Here is a 7507-nt window from a genome sequence, read left to right on the forward strand (position 1 = left end):
AGAAATGTTTTGCACAATGTTGATTCAGACAGAAATATTCACGAATAGTCCATAAAGTGTTAGCATAGTAGCAAGTATATAAAAATTGAAAGGTTGAGTATTTTGGTATGTATACTATTTGGTAAGAATAAGGCATAATCCATAAACTGATGTTAATAGCCAAGATACGATTTAGCGTATGTAGCAGATTCACATACATGCTATATAGTATAAATAACTCACAACAGAAATAACATTGATAGTATTACATTTCAAAAGGCAAGGTGTGGAAATGAATTCAGCTATATTTTAAACATTGTTACTAAATATATTAGTGGAGCAAAATAGTGATGTGGTTAATGAGAAAGTTGTTTCAAAGGTACTCAGATGATGTCAAAAGGTCAGGGAAATAGAAGGGATTGGGTTCAGTGAGAGTTGCACTACACAGTGACATAAAAGTCTAGAATTGAGTAATCAATATTGTTTATAACATATTTAGTGCAATAATAAAAAATAAATAATCATTTGAAAAAGAGAATACTTTTTGTACTTACCGGTATATATTTATTCCATTATTCAAAAGGTAAGGAAAATAAATCATTGGTGATGTTAGTATAACTGTTCAGCCAAAATATAGTTGAGTAACGTAACTAGAGAGATAATGTTAGGGAAGAGTGACCAGTTAATTACGAAGGTGAATTGAAAAGCAAGTAAATAAAAAATAAATTATTTGATTGACAGAATCTGATTAGCAATTTCCTCATTTTTCTCCACACATCCTAGGGGTGTCAGAGAAAGGAGCAAGAGCTAAATGCTGAGGAGAAAGAGGAATATGATTAGTTTGTCACCTTATTCCTTATGCCCTAGTGCAGGGTCTCTGGATCTTTTTAACATGGAGGAAACCCTTTAAAAATTTTCAGGGCCTTAAGGAACTCTTACTATACTTACTATATCCACAGATCACAGTACATTGGTGTGGTGGTCAGTGGGAAGAATGTCGCTATTACATATAGGCCAAAAAGAATATTAGTATCAGTTAAACTGACCTGAAAGTCACAAACTGCTCACTGCTCAAGGAACCCCTAGCAACTTCTGGAGGAACCCCAGTTGAGAAACCCTGCCCTACAGTATGGGTGGCGATGTAAGCAAAAACATTGTTCTACCTGGGTCTCCTTGTTCTAAAACCTTCTTTTTTAAAGTGACAGTGTTGTGTTCCTGTCTCCCTGTCTTGTGCTTTTGTTCTGTCACATGAGTACACATTATGCAGGCAATTTCTTGAAGACAACATGGGGTTGAAGCAAAGCGATTTCAGGAGACAAACAGGACTGAGATCTGAAAATCAAAAACATTCCAGTGATTTATGTTATGCAGTGCTTAAGCAAACTATGGCATTCAGTTTTTTTAAATTTTGTCATCTTGTCACTGAGTAGTCTTCCATTGTATTAAAAATAACATTGTTGGTTTGGATAAACTATTTGTGTCATAGGATTTAGTAAGGAATATGTAGAATAAACAAAAAGGTTATGACTGGGAGAATTTCTAAATTCGCACCACATCCCCAGTGTATCCAATATTATCTCATATGGGATTACCAATACTATAAGGTGCTTACCAATAAACAATTACAATGTATTTCTTTTCAAAGCATTTCTATTCTACTTTATTAGGTTACACTCTTTCTTAAAAACAAATAAAAAGCCAAAGGATAACAATGATTTCGCTATACATTACATGTCCAGATATTTAACAATTTCATTTCTGGCATTTTCCATACTAGCGTCCTTCACGCGTATTACCCAAAGGCCCACCTCAGAAGGACACAATATTGTAGCTGCATCAGTCTCATTTTTAAATATTCATAAAGCACATATTTTTCAAATATTATAATATTCTTCTCAAATGATATGTCCAGCATGCATGATTATCATTAACTCTGTAAGTACAACTGTGAGTACTGTGACCCCTTTGTGTACCTACATGGATTAACACCACTCAATTATTGTTATTGTTTTTCACCATTGTGCACTGTGTTTAAATCGCACAACCAGACCTGAGCTGTGAGGTTTCCTTTCCTTAGAAGTCAATGTTGCACAGGGTAATAATATTAACACCTTAATAATCTTAAAGTGAAATATCCAGGGTCACAGTCCCTCACATGTTGGAATAAAAAATGTCAATTTGTAAAGAAAGTAGAGAGGTATAGCATTATACAAGCGTATTGGTGGTGGGAATACTAATACAAGCTGCCTCATTCTATGCCACAAGATGCCCAATCACTAGGTATTTAATGAGTAAACACTGCTTTTTCATAATCCAGTATGAGGAGGAGAATGGGGGAGTGCTGACTTTCTATAAATGTTTTAATAAAGTGTGAACTTTTGATTCTGGGTCTTGTTCGTGTTCTTCTCTTGGTGGGGGTTTGAAATTAGTGCTTCAGTCTTTGCATGTTCTGAGTACAACCATCTTCATTAGTTGTAATATGCCAGTAGCAAAATATTTCTATGTCTTGGGATGGCATTTAGTTGTGTGTACATAATGAAAAGGTTAATAAGCGCACATGCTGGAGTTGAAGAAAGGGAGCATTTTTCCAGGAGTTAGCTGATCAGACCTTGTTAATGCCCCACTTCTTCCATCATCGCCGTCTGCTCGCTATTCTAGGGGGGTGACTGGTTTGGCTGCCTACATTGACCACCCACTACAGCATGAGCGGGGGCTAACGTCTGCATTCGCCACCAGCATTCAGTCCCAGCCACTGATGTTCCTCCCCCCTGCAGCCATCCAGTTCCCCTCTTCTATGTCGGTTCCTATCCATCCTCTCGCTCCACTGAGCCCTTGTTACCATAGCCCGGCCTGTAATTACAGAGTACAAAAGTTCCAGCGGCAAATAACTTTGGATCTTCCCAACATGGAAGGTGGATTCCCTGACTTATTTTTAAAAAGTATGGCAGGTGCCAGAGGGTTTTGTTGTATGTGAATCGTCCCCTGATCTCTAGACGTATCTTGGCAATTTTTTGCCCGGGGTAGGTCTTTTCTTAAAGCTCACAGTATGATTTTGAAAGGGAAGACTTTAAAAAAGCATCTCAGCAGACCAGTTATATCATTGTAATAATCTGGGTAAAACTATTCCGTTTTAAAACGAGGTAACATGTTACTGCTACTTGGCAAATTAGAATCAGTCTACCCTATATGCATATGGAATTAGCAACCTGTCCCTTTTCTGCTGAATTTTGAGAATTTATGTTTTTTATGTTCTCCCTGTGTTTGCATGGGTTTTTTCCGGGTACCCTAGTTTTCTCCGACATCCTGTAATATATGTCGGAGATGTGTATATATATGTAATGTAACATGTCAGTGTGTCATGTTAACACCCCTCAAAAATTTTGAGTTCAGTTGTTTCCAGTGAAGAGTATTGTTAATGTTGCTGCATGACATTTTAGACTATTCTGCACCCTGTGGAAGGCTCTTTTCTGCTCCACTATGACTGTAGGACATAGTTAAATGAATTGTGAAAGTTTACAGCAGAAAATTTTTTTATTTCAGCAGCTCAGCTCACCCAGCATTTCCCCTCTCCAAGTAGTGATTTAGGCAGCCTGACAACCTTCTTATCTGTTATAAAAACACAGATCAGGTGTACAGGTACAGGGAAGAGCACAGAATTCCAGCTTAAAAATCTTAAGTGCTCTTGTTCTGCATTTCAAGTTGAATATTTCAACTCTGGATGCAGCTACATAGATCAGTGCTTGGTTGGGTAAAGGTTTTATAAGGCTTGGTGGTAATCTGTAACAATCTGACTATCCTTTTCCTGACCACAGGAAATGTGATATTCCTCTCTGCCATTCATTGATTATTGCTTTGTGGTCAGTAACTAGTCCTAGGTGCTGAGCTGTGGGGGGAAGGCATGCGTAGCCCCTTGCAAGGTATAGAAAATCTGTATTATTATTATTAGATGTTATATATTAGACAAATATCCACAGATACGGGAGGGGGAGAATGCATTAAGGACACGGCATGATGCTTGTACACTAGTGATAAGTATCAGACTCAGAGTCAGTTTAGTATTGTACTGTAGATATTTAATTCTTAACCTAAGTGAACTGCTGCGTGACCAAGTATTGTCTCTTGGTGACGCATTCACTCTACATGGTAATGTGGGAATTTGAATAAAAATGAGAACTGCCATTATTTATCTATTTGGGTGTGTGTGTTGTAGGGCTGTCCTATCTTTATTCTTCTCACTATCGAGAAAGTCACTGACCAGTGCAAGCATGCAGCAGGTGAAGTAGAGGGGCACATGATATAAACCTTCTTGTTCTAGGTCATTTACACATTAAAAGGAACCTATTCCTGTCAGCTTTATAAAAGGTTGTGCAGTGAGATGAGGTAAGGGTGAAGGAGCTTCATGGTAAAACCATAGTATGAGAAAAATCCCCATATCATAATGCTTGCACCACCATGCTTCACGGTCTTCACATTGTACTGTGGTTTGATTCAGTGTTTGGTCTGCAGTCCCTAGACCCAAAAAGAACAATCTTGCTTTCCTCAGTACACAAAATGTTGGGCATTTCTCTTTAGACCGGTCAGTGTGTCCTTTGGCAAAGTATAACCTCTTCCGCACATTTATTTTTATTTTTTAACATTGGGACTTGGGGCTTCTTGCTGATAGTTTGGCTTCACATAGGCATCTTCTAATTGTAACCGTACATACAGGTTACTCTAGACCTTTGATCTTCCTGGAGTTGATCACTGGCTGATTCTTTGCCATTTTGGCTATTCTCCTCTACATTTGAATGGTAGTTTTCCTTTTTCTTCCACATCTTTCAGATTTCAGTCGCCATTTTAAAGCATTTGAGATCATTTATTTTGACCAGCCTTTTATTCTCTTTTCTTCACTTTCTGTAAATGAATAACACAAATTTTATTTTTTTTCATGATGTGATTTGTAATAGAATGTGCAGTGTTCCCAATGTATTTGTGTTCATGTAAATAAAAGCTGTTATAATAAATTTGAACTTTAATTACTTTTAACACACTGCTATTATTCTGAGCACAACTGTTATACAACTGCAATTGAATTAAACATTCATTCTAACTGATTGCAATTGATGCATAGTAAATCATATCACATGGTCAGAAAACATCTGATCTAATTTCAGTTAATTGGATTCTGATTGGTGTCTATGGGTGCCTGAGGGTGATATTGAGTAAGCAGACAGAGTGTCCGCACACTTTTCTATGGGAATGTGGCATACTGCAGTTAGGGATCTCTATTTGTAATCATTTGTTGTTAGTTCCCCCCTGTGGTAATATGATAAACTTCAAATAAAACATGTTTAGAGTTTTGGGGGTTTTTTTTGCTATGTTTGGCCCTAAGCTATATATATTAAGGGGTGTCAGACACAAGTGTTCTCCACTTACACCTATATTTTCACTTTCCTACATCTCCCCATTCCAGAGAAATTGGGGTTCAAGGAAAGGAAGTAGACAGGGTAGCGTAGTATGGCTGGCTTAGTTCTGTGAGCTGGCCGTTATAAGCTTAGGGTCCAAGCACAATGCTTCTAGCTATGTAAGTGGCCCCAGGGGTCCCCATTTTGCATGTTCAGTTTAGATCTTCTAGTGGGACTTGCTTTAGAAACACACCCCCGGTGTGTTATTGTTGAGGTATTTTTACAAGTTTTAAGCTTGTGACCCTGTCTTAAAATTTTTTATTTGCCAGAAGGCTGAAATTTTTTAAACTAATGCCCCCTACAGAGTAGCATGATTTCACAAGACAACTCAATCTGATAGAACACCAGACCTGTGGCATTATGTGCGATACATAGGCTGGCCGCCCCTTTATTAACCCCCGCAGACATCGGACTAGTGAGGACATTTGTTCCCATGCTTTGCTGGTCTATGACACTCAGCACACCCACAAGCTACCCACTTAATCATTTTAAGGAAATGGATTTATGCTGATTATACCAAATCCTGTTTTTTCTCCCTTTTTCTAGTCTTGTAGAACATAACGTGGACTGGTGCACCCTCCATGCATTGTCGTATGTTCCAAATTCCTGAAAATTGCACTGTGTATGCTGTATCGTACATGATATATACCTGACTGTTACACTGTGCACACTGTGTTGTACATCACATAGCCCTGACCCTGAACTCTGCATGCTGTGTTGTACATCACATAGCCCTGACCCTGAACTCTGCATGCTGTGTTGAACATTACATACCTAACATAGATTTTTCTTGTCTCAGCAGTTGCTGTTTTCCTGACGTTCATCTTTCAGGTAGGTGAAGGTGTTACCTCTCTGTATTCTGTGTACAGAAAAGAAGAGTTCTGTGTTCTGTCTCTGGTCAGTGTGTCTGTGTTATCCTGCTGATTACATGTGGAGTTACCTTGCTGGTTTGGGGGGTTGGTATGCAGTTGGCATGTAGAGGCTGGTAAGGGTCAGCTCTAATAACTGCCCCCATTATATACCCCATGTTTTACCTCCATGACTTTAAATGTGCGCTCCATGTTCTGCTGAGACCCTTCTTCCTCAGCATATGGGGCCCCACTTTTTCTCCCGGTATTCATATATTGTCCATTTTTATACCCTCCTTTCCTATATAAAATTTTTTTTTTATAACATTCTTTTTTTAACTTTTTTATTTTAAACAAACAGTGTACTAATTTTTTTCAGCTTACGGGGCCCCACTAATTTTTGCACAGGGTCCAATTCCTATAACACCTTGGTGAGTATTTTGTTACTAGAGCACAATTTTCCCTTCCTATTGAGGATAAAGTCAGTTTTATTTCACAATGTCAGATCATTTTTATTCTGCCTTTTTTTCCCCACCTCTGCCCCTGTATTACCCAGTTCTGCCCTCCTTGCTGTCATTTCCTGTGCCTGCAGCTCCACATCTCTCCCCGGTACAGCACGTGTTCCTAAGGACACCATCCCTATGAGCCATATCAGATCCCTCAAAGTCACCAGCTCTCCGCTTGGCATCCCAATATTTTCATGGTGTTCTCACTGCCACCCCACTTCTTTCAAATCATCCAGGCAACCTAAAAACCTGGGCAGCTCCTCTTTGGGATCTCTGACAGCTCTCATTACACCTTTGCCGCCTCCAGATACCTTCCTGCAACTACTTACCTTCACTTCCCTCCTCCAAACCCCACCACCCCAATGACCTACCTGCCCAGGTACCCACACCTTTCTGACTCCCTGCACACATCCACCTGCTTTCATACAATCTATATTACTCTCCTGTCCAGTCATACTCTTAGCTTTTTTTCTACTGCACAAACTTCACACTGTCATAGCTCACAAAACTCTTCTCCAACACAAACTTGTTCCTGTCATACTACTGCTCCTCTGTTATTTATATATTGTTCATTTTATACCCTTAGTTCTCCTTTCCTGTTTAAACTGCCAGCTGTCTTATATATTTGTAAATCCCCCCTAAACATATTGCCCATGTCATACTCTCTTAACTCTTCTCCTACACATACTGCCCTTATAATACCCTTTGCACTCTTCTCCTGCACATACTG

The sequence above is a fragment of the Pyxicephalus adspersus genome, chromosome 6 (assembly GCF_032062135.1).
Source record: "Pyxicephalus adspersus chromosome 6, UCB_Pads_2.0, whole genome shotgun sequence".
NCBI lineage: Eukaryota > Metazoa > Chordata > Amphibia > Anura > Pyxicephalidae > Pyxicephalus > Pyxicephalus adspersus.